This window comes from Triticum dicoccoides, unplaced genomic scaffold, assembly GCF_002162155.2.
Source record: "Triticum dicoccoides isolate Atlit2015 ecotype Zavitan unplaced genomic scaffold, WEW_v2.0 scaffold88180, whole genome shotgun sequence".
NCBI lineage: Eukaryota > Viridiplantae > Streptophyta > Magnoliopsida > Poales > Poaceae > Triticum > Triticum dicoccoides.
The window spans coordinates 46,421-56,556 of NW_021307366.1; the positions used below are offsets into that span (position 1 = coordinate 46,421).

The 10,136-nt window shown below is 49.2% G+C and overlaps 12 non-coding genes and 1 pseudogene across 12 annotated transcripts; all 13 read left to right on the forward strand.

Moving 5' to 3' along the window:
- The first annotated feature begins 3,751 nt into the window (after positions 1 to 3,751).
- Positions 3,752 to 3,870, forward strand: LOC119348240. The gene has a single exon (XR_005168817.1). It is a non-coding gene; the product is annotated as a 5S ribosomal RNA (ribosomal RNA).
- A 366-nt stretch (positions 3,871 to 4,236) lies between these two features.
- Positions 4,237 to 4,355, forward strand: LOC119348291. Its single transcript, XR_005168863.1, has one exon. It is a non-coding gene; the product is annotated as a 5S ribosomal RNA (ribosomal RNA).
- A 367-nt stretch (positions 4,356 to 4,722) lies between these two features.
- LOC119348293 lies at positions 4,723 to 4,841 on the forward strand. The gene has a single exon (XR_005168865.1). It is a non-coding gene; the product is annotated as a 5S ribosomal RNA (ribosomal RNA).
- Positions 4,842 to 5,208: 367 nt separating this feature from the next.
- On the forward strand, positions 5,209 to 5,327 carry LOC119348294. The gene has a single exon (XR_005168866.1). It is a non-coding gene; the product is annotated as a 5S ribosomal RNA (ribosomal RNA).
- A 367-nt stretch (positions 5,328 to 5,694) lies between these two features.
- LOC119348220 lies at positions 5,695 to 5,813 on the forward strand. The gene has a single exon (XR_005168798.1). It is a non-coding gene; the product is annotated as a 5S ribosomal RNA (ribosomal RNA).
- Positions 5,814 to 6,180: 367 nt separating this feature from the next.
- Positions 6,181 to 6,299, forward strand: LOC119348306. The gene has a single exon (XR_005168877.1). It is a non-coding gene; the product is annotated as a 5S ribosomal RNA (ribosomal RNA).
- Positions 6,300 to 6,666: 367 nt separating this feature from the next.
- On the forward strand, positions 6,667 to 6,785 carry LOC119348296. The gene has a single exon (XR_005168867.1). It is a non-coding gene; the product is annotated as a 5S ribosomal RNA (ribosomal RNA).
- A 367-nt stretch (positions 6,786 to 7,152) lies between these two features.
- Positions 7,153 to 7,271, forward strand: LOC119348239. The gene has a single exon (XR_005168816.1). It is a non-coding gene; the product is annotated as a 5S ribosomal RNA (ribosomal RNA).
- A 367-nt stretch (positions 7,272 to 7,638) lies between these two features.
- On the forward strand, positions 7,639 to 7,757 carry LOC119348297. The gene has a single exon (XR_005168868.1). It is a non-coding gene; the product is annotated as a 5S ribosomal RNA (ribosomal RNA).
- Positions 7,758 to 8,124: 367 nt separating this feature from the next.
- Positions 8,125 to 8,243, forward strand: LOC119348245. The gene has a single exon (XR_005168822.1). It is a non-coding gene; the product is annotated as a 5S ribosomal RNA (ribosomal RNA).
- A 367-nt stretch (positions 8,244 to 8,610) lies between these two features.
- On the forward strand, positions 8,611 to 8,729 carry LOC119348241. The gene has a single exon (XR_005168818.1). It is a non-coding gene; the product is annotated as a 5S ribosomal RNA (ribosomal RNA).
- Positions 8,730 to 9,096: 367 nt separating this feature from the next.
- On the forward strand, positions 9,097 to 9,215 carry LOC119348224. Its single transcript, XR_005168802.1, has one exon. It is a non-coding gene; the product is annotated as a 5S ribosomal RNA (ribosomal RNA).
- A 367-nt stretch (positions 9,216 to 9,582) lies between these two features.
- Positions 9,583 to 9,686, forward strand: LOC119348261 (annotated as a pseudogene).
- Positions 9,687 to 10,136: the final 450 nt, after the last annotated feature.

Here is a 10,136-nt window from a genome sequence, read left to right on the forward strand (position 1 = left end):
CCGCCACCCCCTCGCCGTAGCCACGCCCTCCGACCACCCCACGCCGTCTCACCGTGTCCAGGAGCTCCGCCGCTGTCCACTTCATCGAGCAGCCGAGCCCCGAGCGCTCGCAACGCCCGAGACCACCGCACCGACCTCGCCCGAGCTCACCGTCGCCGGAGATCCCCTTCAACGCCATCGTCGCTCCGGTCCATCTCCGGCCGCACCAAGGACTCCGTCGCACTCACTGTGAGCTTAGCCATCTTCCCCTCCCTTCCGTTCCTGCTCCCGAGCCGTGTAGCAACCTCCCGGAGCTCAACCGCACCCACCGCCGTGGACCTCGTCGCCGACGTGCTCCCGGTCATCCTCCGGCCACAAGATGGTGTCCATCTTACTCACCGTGTCACTTAGCACCTAGCTAGCCACTCCACGAGCCTCACCGAACCCTCTAGCGCCAAGTTCACCTCCGACCGAACCCCGGTGGTCGCCAAAGTCGTCGCCGGCGCCAACTCCGGCCACCCGACCTCAACGGACTCCGCCAAGAGCTGCGGTTTGTCCTCAGCTCCCCTCCGGTGGTCTCCGCGGCCCATTTGGTGGCCGCAATGGCCAAAACCACTTCCGCCGCCGCGTCGGGCTCGCCGGCGGCTAAACGCCGGTGCAGCCGACCCGGGTTTGACCACGGGTGGGCCCTGGTTGACTCCCCTGAGTCAATGACAGGTGGGGCCCAGCCCTGTTAATTAAACAGGATTAGTTTTAATTAAATTTTAATTAAAATAATCACCCTGACATGCGGGACCCACTGTCAGGTTTGACCCAAACCTGTTCCGTTGACCTGCTGACGTCACACTGATGTCAGGCTGACGCAGTAATTGATTTTCTGGATTTAATTTAAATCAGGAAATTCCAGAATATAATTTAAACTTCAAAAATTCATAACTTTTATTCTGTAACTCCAAATTGGACAAATTATATATGAAAAATGATCAGAAAAATCCAATCTATCCATCTGTACTATTTTCATGCATGATCAAACAAGTTAAATTGATGTTTTAAACAGAACAAGGAAAAGCACTTTAAAAGGCCATGTTTGAGTTTGAAATTCGAACCTTTGATTCAAATTTGTTCAAACCCTTCTGGTTTTAGTTGCATTAGCCCAACACACTCATATTGCCATGTTTCATGCATGCATCATATTGTTGCATACTGTTTGGTAATGTTTGTGTATCGGTGCTCTCTGCGGCAGGTTCTGTCCCCGAAGAGTACCCTGATTACCCTAACGAAGAACCGTATCAGTGCATCGAACCATCAGGCAAGCAACCAACCATTTGATCATATCGATACAATCCCATGTTCTCGCTCCTGCTCTCTTTTACTGCATTAAGACAACGCGTTTCAAACTGCTGTGTGCTACGGTAGTTGAACCCATTTCCTCTGCATGACCTGTCATTGCCACAGTAACTAGATGAAACCCACTAGCATGTGTAGGAGTTGTTTGAGCCATATGTATGTGTTGTTCCTACCTTGCCATGCCTGCTATGCTTAGAGTCGTGTTAGGTCTGGTTCATCTGGGTGATGGGCTAGAGTGAAATGTTTATGTCGGTAATGAGAGTGGTGTGGTGAACACGATTTGGTAAAGGTATCGATGAGAGGCCATGTAGGAGTACATGGTGGGTTGTTTCATTGAAGCCGACCTTAAGCACTGAGATCTGTATGCGTGATTTAAGAATCAGCTACTACCATGCATTGGGCCCGAAACCAATGGACCCTCTCGGCTTCTTATTCACCCTAGTTCTCCGTCCAGGAGTTGCAAGTAGTTTCTGGTGTTTGTAGCCTACTGGAGGCCGTGGACATCGCTGACCGTAGGGGTGGGCTGTGATGCGGTAGGTACGTGGCACGGTGTACCGAATACCCGTTAGGTATCTCGGGAACCCTGTTCACATCGTTCGGGGCCGTATGGGAAACCTCGGCCGGACTCCCTGCGGATGGAACCTGGATAGGCGATAAACCTGGACTGGAGGCTTAGGTGATTAGGTAGGTCGTGGCCGACACCCACGTTGGGCTTCCGCTTGAAGGTTGCCGAGTACATGTCGTGTAAACGACGGTAAGTGGTGAGAGCGTGTATGAAGAAGTACACCCCTGCAGGGTTAACATGATCTATTCGAATAGCCGCGTCCGCGGTAAAGGACTACTTGGTTGCTTATACAGTTCATAGACAAGTAAATGGAAACTGTTAAAAGCCTCAAGATAAGTGTGAGTGCCGAGGATGGCTCTTCCGTAGGAAGACGGAGGCGGATCCTCGGTAGTGTATTGAATTGGTGAGTAGTGGACTCGTGTGCGCAAAACCATTTCAAGTTGGAGTCTCGTAGGATAGTCTAGCCAAGAGTCAAAGCTGGCTTGCTGCAATAACTCCACCAACCCTTCTTGATACTAAGCATGTATGTAGGACCTGATGTAAGTCTTGCTGAGTACCTTTGTACTCATGTTGCTATAATTTACATTTTTTACAGAAGACGCTGCAACCCCTTCTGATGGGTTCTATGTAGACGTTGACATCAACGAGTAGGCTGAAAGACCCAGGTGGTGACCCTGAGCTTGTGAAGGACCTTGTAGTATAGCTAGGCTTCCCAAGCCTCTTTTATTTTACTAGTTGTCTGTACTCAGACAAGTTACTTCCGCTGCTGGTTTGTATGACTGTATGACTTGTATGTTGGGTCGTGAGACCCGTACCTTTGTGTATGTTATGTATGGCTCTCTGAGCCTTAAATAAAGTACTTGTGTCATAGAGTCATGTTGTGATGCTTCGTTGTATTTGCACATATCGAGCATACTGTGTGTATGATTGAAATGCTTGGTATGTGTGGGATCTGACTATCTAGTTGTTTATCTTTAGTAGCCTCTCTTACCGGGAAATGTCTCCTAGTGTTACCGCTGAGCCATGGTAGCTTGCTACTGCTCTGGAACACTTAGGCTGGCCGGCATGTGTCCTTCTTCGTTCCTGTGTCTGTCCCTTCGGGGAAATGTCACGCTTTGAGTACCGGAGTCCTGTTAGCCCGCTACAGCCCGGTTTACCGGAGTCCTGCTAGCCCAGTGCTACAGCCCGGACCCACTTGCTGATGGCCGACACGTTCGAAGCTGGGTCATGAATGCCTGTCCCTGTAAGTCTGTGCCACTTTGGGTTTACGACTAGTCATGTCAGCCCGGGCTCTTTATCATATGGATGCTAGCGACACTATCATATACGTGAGCCAAAAGGCGCAAACGGTCCCGGGAAAAGGTAAGACGACAACCGTGGGGATACCGTGCGTGAGGCCGCAAAGTGATATGAGGTGTTACCAGCTAGATCGATGTGACATCGAGTCGGGGTCCTGACAGGTGACCTCTTGGGAAGTCCTCGTGTTGCATTCCTTTTATAATTATTTTTTGCGCCTTGTGACAAACATATCGCACGTGCGCGATATATATTAATCCCGTTATATTATTTTTGATGTTTGCGATATGTTTAAGCTCGATGCTCATTGCTCGCGCGTCTTGGGGCGGCTTTGTGGCGCGAAGAGCGCTTTCTGAAAGGGGTGGAAAAAACTCGTGTTGCTGCGGTATGGAGGGAGGGGTGGAAACCGTGGAAAACTCGTCTCCGTGATTGAGCGGGAGAGTAAGTAGTATAGGACATTATCCATTGTTAGGGAACGGTTGTAATGGTAGTGAGAATGTAGAATCGTCTTTGGAGCGGACCTGGGAGTGGCAAGCATAAGGGACGAAGACGGGGAAACATGTCGGATGCGATCATACCAGCACTAAAGCATCGGATCCCATCAGAACTCCGAAGTTAAGCGTGCTTGGGCGAGAGTAGTACTAGGATGGGTGACCTCCTGGGAAGTCCTCGTGTTGCCTTCCTTTTATAATTATTTTTTGCGCCTTGTGACAAACATATCGCACGTGCGCGATATATATTAATCCCGTTATATTATTTTTGACGTTTGCGATATGTTTAAGCTCGATGCTCATTGCTCGCGCGTCTTGGGGCGGCTTTGTGGCGCGAAGAGCGCTTTCTGAAAGGGGTGGAAAAACTCGTGTTGCTGCGGTATGGAGGGAGGGGTGGAAACCATGGAAAACTCGTCTCCGTGATTGAGCGGGAGAGTAAGTAGTATAGGACATTATCCATTGTTAGGGAACGGTTGTAATGGTAGTGAGAATGTAGAATCGTCTTTGGAGCGGACCTGGGAGTGGCAAGCATAAGGGACGAAGACGGGGAAACATGTTGGATGCGATCATACCAGCACTAAAGCACCGGATCCCATCAGAACTCCGAAGTTAAGCGTGCTTGGGCGAGAGTAGTACTAGGATGGGTGACCTCCTGGGAAGTCCTCGTGTTGCATTCCTTTTATAATTATTTTTTGCGCCTTGTGACAAACATATCGCACGTGCGCGATATATATTAATCCCGTTATATTATTTTTGACGTTTGCGATATGTTTAAGCTCGATGCTCATTGCTCGCGCGTCTTGGGGCGGCTTTGTGGCGCGAAGAGCGCTTTCGGAAAGGGGTGGAGAAAACTCGTGTTGCTGCGGTATGGAGGGAGGGGTGGAAACCGTGGAAAACTCGTCTCCGTGATTGAGCGGGAGAGTAAGTAGTATAGGACATTATCCATTGTTAGGGAACGGTTGTAATGGTAGTGAGAATGTAGAATCGTCTTTGGAGCGGACCTGGGAGTGGCAAGCATAAGGGACGAAGACGGGGAAACATGTCGGATGCGATCATACCAGCACTAAAGCACCGGATCCCATCAGAACTCCGAAGTTAAGCGTGCTTGGGCGAGAGTAGTACTAGGATGGGTGACCTCCTGGGAAGTCCTCGTGTTGCATTCCTTTTATAATTATTTTTTGCGCCTTGTGACAAACATATCGCACGTGCGCGATATATATTAATCCCGTTATATTATTTTTGACGTTTGCGATATGTTTAAGCTCGATGCTCATTGCTCGCGCGTCTTGGGGCGGCTTTGTGGCGCGAAGAGCGCTTTCTGAAAGGGGTGGAAAAAACTCGTGTTGCTGCGGTACGGAGGGAGGGGTGGAAACCGTGGAAAACTCGTGTCCGTGATTGAGCGGGAGAGTAAGTAGTATAGGACATTATCCATTGTTAGGGAACGGTTGTAATGGTAGTGAGAATGTAGAATCGTCTTTGGAGCGGACCTGGGATTGGCAAGCATAAGGGACGAAGACGAGGAAACATGTCGGATGCGATCATACCAGCACTAAAGCACCGGATCCCATCAGAACTCCGAAGTTAAGCGTGCTTGGGCGAGAGTAGTACTAGGATGGGTGACCTCCTGGGAAGTCCTCGTGTTGCATTCCTTTTATAATTATTTTTTGCGCCTTGTGACAAACATATCACACGTGCGCGATATATATTAATCCCGTTATATTATTTTTGGCGTTTGCGATATGTTTAAGCTCGATGCTCATTGCTCGCGCGTCTTGGGGCGGCTTTGTGGCGCGAAGAGCGCTTTCTGAAAGGGGTGGAAAAAACTCGTGTTGCTGCGGTATGGAGGGAGGGGTGGAAACCGTGGAAAACTCGTCTGCGTGATTGAGCGGGAGAGTAAGTAGTATAGGACATTATCCATTGTTAGGGAACGGTTGTAATGGTAGTGAGAATGTAGAATCGTCTTTGGAGCGGACCTGGGAGTGGCAAGCATAAGGGACGAAGACGGGGAAACATGTCGGATGCGATCATACCAGCACTAAAGCATCGGATCCCATCAGAACTCCGAAGTTAAGCGTGCTTGGGCGAGAGTAGTACTAGGATGGGTGACCTCTTGGGAAGTCCTCGTGTTGCATTCCTTTTATAATTATTTTTTGCGCCTTGTGACAAACATATCGCACGTGCGCGATATGTATTAATCCCGTTATATTATTTTTGGCGTTTGCGATATGTTTAAGCTCGATGCTCATTGCTCGCGCGTCTTGGGGCGGCTTTGTGGCGCGAAGAGCGCTTTCTGAAAGGGGTGAAAAAAACTCGTGTTGCTGCAGTATGGAGGGAGGGGTGGAAACCGTGGAAAACTCGTCTCCGTGATTGAGCGGGAGAGTAAGTAGTATAGGACATTATCCATTGTTAGGGAACGGTTGTAATGGTAGTGAGAATGTAGAATCGTCTTTGGAGCGGACCTGGGAGTGGCAAGCATAAGGGACAAAGACGGGGAAACATGTCGGATGCGATCATACCAGCACTAAAGCACCGGATCCCATCAGAACTCCGAAGTTAAGCGTGCTTGGGCGAGAGTAGTACTAGGATGGGTGACCTCTTGGGAAGTCCTCGTGTTGCATTCCTTTTATAATTATTTTTTGCGCCTTGTGACAAACATATCGCACGTGCGCGATATATATTAATCCCGTTATATTATTTTTGACGTTTGCGATATGTTTAAGCTCGATGCTCATTGCTCGCGCGTCTTGGGGCGGCTTTGTGGCGCGAAGAGCGCTTTCTGAAAGGGGTGGAAAAAACTCGTGTTGCTGCGGTATGGAGGGAGGGGTGGAAACCGTGGAAAACTCGTCTCCGTGATTGAGCGGGAGAGTAAGTAGTATAGGACATTATCCATTGTTAGGGAACGGTTGTAATGGTAGTGAGAATGTAGAATCGTCTTTGGAGCGGACCTGGGAGTGGCAAGCATAAGGGACGAAGACGGGGAAACATGTCGGATGCGATCATACCAGCACTAAAGCACCGGATCCCATCAGAACTCCGAAGTTAAGCGTGCTTGGGCGAGAGTAGTACTAGGATGGGTGACCTCCTGGGAAGTCCTCGTGTTGCATTCCTTTTATAATTATTTTTTGCGCCTTGTGACAAACATATCGCACGTGCGCGATATATATTAATCCCGTTATATTATTTTTGACGTTTGCGGTATGTTTAAGCTAGATGCTCATTGCTCGCGCGTCTTGGGGCGGCTTTGTGGCGCGAAGAGCGCTTTCTGAAAGGGGTGAAAAAAACTCGTGTTGCTGCGGTATGGAGGGAGGGGTGGAAACCGTGGAAAACTCGTCTCCGTGATTGAGCGGGAGAGTAAGTAGTATAGGACATTATCCATTGTTAGGGAACGGTTGTAATGGTAGTGAGAATGTAGAATCGTCTTTGGAGCGGACCTGGGAGTGGCAAGCATAAGGGACGAAGACGGGGAAACATGCCGGATGCGATCATACCAGCACTAAAGCACCGGATACCATCAGAACTCCGAAGTTAAGCGTGCTTGGGCGAGAGTAGTACTAGGATGGGTGACCTCCTGGGAAGTCCTCGTGTTGCATTCCTTTTATAATTATTTTTTGCGCCTTGTGACAAACATATCGCACGTGCGCGATATATATTAATCCCGTTATATTATTTTTGACGTTTGCGATATGTTTAAGCTCGATGCTCATTGCTCGCGCGTCTTGGGGCGGCTTTGTGGCGCGAAGAGCGCTTTCAGAAAGGGGTGGAAAAAACTCGTGTTGCTGCGGTATGGAGGGAGGGGTGGAAACCGTGGAAAACTCGTGTCCGTGATTGAGCGGGAGAGTAAGTAGTATAGGACATTATCCATTGTTAGGGAACGGTTGTAATGGTAGTGAGAATGTAGAATCGTCTTTGGAGCGGACCTGGGAGTGGCAAGCATAAGGGACGAAGACGGGGAAACATGTCGGATGCGATCATACCAGCACTAAAGCACCGGATCCCATCAGAACTCCGAAGTTAAGCGTGCTTGGGCGAGAGTAGTACTAGGATGGGTGACCTCCTGGGAAGTCCTCGTGTTGCATTCCTTTTATAATTATTTTTTGCGCCTTGTGACAAACATATCGCACGTGCGCGATATATATTAATCCCGTTATATTATTTTTGACGTTTGCGATATGTTTAAGCTCGATGCTCATTGCTCGCGCGTCTTGGGGCGGCTTTGTGGCGCGAAGAGCGCTTTCTGAAAGGGGTGGAAGAAACTCGTGTTGCTGCGGTATGGAGGGAGGGGTGGAAACCGTGGAAAACTCGTCTCCGTGATTGAGCGGGAGAGTAAGTAGTACAGGACATTATCCATTGTTAGGGAACGGTTGTAATGGTAGTGAGAATGTAGAATCATCTTTGGAGCGGACCTAGGAGTGGCAAGCATAAGGGACGAAGACGGGGAAACATGTCGGATGCGATCGTACCAGCACTAAAGCACCGGATCCCATCAGAACTCCGAAGTTAAGCGTGCTTGGGCGAGAGTAGTACTAGGATGGGTGACCTCCTGGGAAGTCCTCATGTTGCATTCCTTTTATAATTATTTTTTGCGCCTTGTGACAAACATATCGCACGTGCGCGATATATATTAATCCCGTTGTATTATTTTTGACGTTTGTGATATGTTTAAGCTCGATGCTCATTGATCGCGCGTCTTGGGGCGGCTTTGTGGCGCGAAGAGCGCTTTTTGAAAGGGGTGGAAAAAACTCGTGTTGCTGCGGTATGGAGGGAGGGGTGGAAACCGTGGAAAACTCGTCTCCGTGATTGAGCGGGAGAGTAAGTAGTACAGGACATTATCCATTGTTAGGGAACGGTTGTAATGGTAGTGAGTATGTAGAATCATCTTTGGAGCGGACCTGGGAGTGGCAAGCATAAGGGACGAAGACGGGGAAACATGTCGGATGCGATCGTACCAGCACTAAAGCACCGGATCCCATCAGAACTCCGAAGTTAAGCTTGCTTGGGCGAGAGTAGTACTAGGATGGGTGACCTCCTGGGAAGTCCTCGTGTTGCATTCCTTTTATAATTATTTTTTGCGCCTTGTGACAAACATATCGCACGTGCGCGGTATATATTAATCCCGTTATATTATTTTTGACGTTTGCGATATGTTTAAGCTCGATGCTCATTGCTCGCGCGTCTTGGGGCGGCTTTGTGGCGCGAAGAGCGCTTTCTGAAAGGGGTGGAAGAAACTCGTGTTGCTGCGGTATGGAGGGAGGGGTGGAAACCGTGGAAAACTCGTCTCCGTGATTGAGCGGGAGAGTAAGTAGTACAGGACATTATCCATTGTTAGGGAACGGTTGTAATGGTAGTGAGAATGTAGAATCGTCTTTGGAGCGGACCTGGGAGTGGCAAGCATAAGGGACGAAGACGGGGAAACATGTCGGATGCGATCATACCAGCACTAAAGCACCGGATCCAATCAGAACTCCGAAGTTAAGCGTGCTTGGGCGAGAGTAGTACTAGGATGGGTGACCTCCTGGGAAGTCCTCGTGTTGCATTCCTTTTATAATTATTTTTTGCGCCTTGTGACAAACATATCGCACGTGCGCGATATATATTAATCCCGTTATATTATTTTTGACGTTTGCGATATGTTTAAGCTCGATGGTCATGGCTCGCGCGTCTTGGGGCGGCTTTGTGGCGCGAAGAGCGCTTTCTGAAAGGGGTGGAAGAAACTCGTGTTGCTGCGGTATGGAGGGAGGGGTGGAAACCGTGGAAAACTCGTCCCCGTGATTGAGCGGGAGAGTAAGTAGTATAGGACATTATCCATTGTTAGGGAACGGTTGTAATGGTAGTGAGAATGTAGAATCGTCTTTGGAGCGGACCTGGGAGTGGCAAGCATAAGGGACGAAGACGGGGAAACATGTCGGATGCGATCATACCAGCACTAAAGCACCGGATCCCATCAGAACTCCGAAGTTAAGCGTGCTTGGGCGAGAGTAGTACTAGGGGAAGTCCTCGTGTTGCATTCCTTTTATAATTATTTTTTGCGCCTTGTGACAAACATATCGCACGTGCGCGATATATATTAATCCCGTTATATTATTTTTGACGTTTGCGATATGTTTAAGCTCGATGCTCATTGCTCGCGCGTCTTGGGGCGGCTTTGTGGCGCGAAGAGCGCTTTCTGAAAGGGGTGGAAAAAACTCGTGTTGCTGCGGTATGGAGGGAGGGGTGGAAACCGTGGAAAACTCGTCTCCGTGATTGAGCGGGAGAGTAAGTAGTATAGGACATTATCCATTGTTAGGGAACGGTTGTAATGGTAGTGAGAATGTAGAATCGTCTTTGGAGCGGACCTGGGAGTGGCAAGCATAAGGGACGAAGACGGGGAAACATGTCGGATGCGATCATACCAGCACTAAAGCACCGGATCCCATCAGAACTCCGAAGTTAAGCGTGCTTGGGCGAGAGTAGTACTAGGA